Raw genomic sequence first — 1,617 nt, forward strand, 5'->3', positions numbered from 1 at the left:
CGGCAGCTCGGTAGCAGCACTCCAAATAGGTCCAAAGTAACTGAAGCTCAGAAAAAGGAAGAGACATTATGAGGGCAATTATAATCTGAATAATACTGCTGGATTGGACAATCTGCAGAGGACCTGTTACATTGACACACATACACACATCCCGCCCACACACAGTGCCAGCTTCCTCTCAATGTGTGAGGTAAACGCCACTCTCACCATGTACCTCTCAAGCCCCAGACGGCACCGGTTGGTGGCTGAGTCACCGTTTTTCTCTGATGTCACTGCAGACAGAATTGCTAATGAACCAACCAATATCCGACTGAGCTGGTTCTGAGGTTTGCTGCCTGCAGGAAACAAAATACTCTCTCTTTGCAATCAAGCAGTAGTTTGAGTGCATTGAGTGACTCCATGGCTTCACTCAGACAGTTATAGCTCATGTAGGCGCCTCCCTGTTCAGATTGTTTCCATCCAATGAAATTAATACCCGTATATTTGTGATTTGCCAAGCACCATGAGTCTATAGATTCTGCGTGTTTAAACACGCAGAAATCCCCTCTCCTACCAAAACAAAGAGCTTGAATCTCGAAATCTTTTTGTGCGTCTATATAAAGCCAGTCTACAATCAGCAGCGGTGAATCATGCTGGCTCCCATTTGAAGGGCACGGAGTCGTGGGTCGTATCCTCTCAGTGTCTCAGTGAGGATGCGGTTATGGTCCCGTCTGTCTGTTGAGAGGCAGAGAGGTGACGTGCATTGTCACTCTCTATCTTTAGAGTCATTAAGTAACCCGCCAGTTTGCATTAAGGAAAACCGTAACAGACCTTGATCAGAGTGAAATGTGTCTTTCTGTTGCAGATTGCGTGTTTTATTTCTGTAATTTGTACAAAAGAAAAAAAGAGGACGAACTGTAAGACAATGTTCCCACTGTAGAAACAGCACAGAGAGGGATCTTAACGTGAGGTATGATGTACAAATATAAGTGAGGGTGTCAGTGAGCAGCCTCCTCGGCCCATGTTGTGCTTGTTGGAACATTTTGTGACTCAGATCACTTTGTCTCGATCCATTATCAAACCGGTGACTGTCATCTTGTTCATGGTTATAACACCGCTGTATCTTTTATGACTGAGCTGCACAGAACAGAGCAGGTTGTTGATCTGTGAAGTGCTGCATAATTGTTCATGAAAAAAAGACAAATGACTAAAAACACTACAATGAAGGAATGCAATATAGTGCAAAACAAGTCGAGTATAGTATTGTGAAGGTTGTGTACAATGTTCAGAGAAACTGTTCAGATGTGTTTTCATTCTTTTGTTTTGAGAAGGACAATGTTACTAACTTCTGTAGCTAAAACTCTACTGAAACACCAAAACATACAAAGTATTGCAGTTGTAGCTAAAGTATGATATCGGTAAATCTTTTCCCTCGGATCTCAAATAATATTTTCTTTAACTGACTAACTAACTTTAACTTTAACTAACTAAAAACATAAATGTACCACGCTGGTGTGTTACATGTTCTGTCTTTACTAACATGGAGATTGAAAGAAAACAGCAACCGTGGGTGTTTTTTTTGCATATAAAATATTTTATTCTAAACCTTCTGAAAAGTTAGTCATAATTTGAGGTGAT

The sequence above is a fragment of the Clinocottus analis genome, unplaced genomic scaffold (assembly GCF_023055335.1).
Source record: "Clinocottus analis isolate CAN_PGR_092001 unplaced genomic scaffold, fCliAna1.0.p SCAF_15, whole genome shotgun sequence".
NCBI classification, from domain to species: domain Eukaryota; kingdom Metazoa; phylum Chordata; class Actinopteri; order Perciformes; family Cottidae; genus Clinocottus; species Clinocottus analis.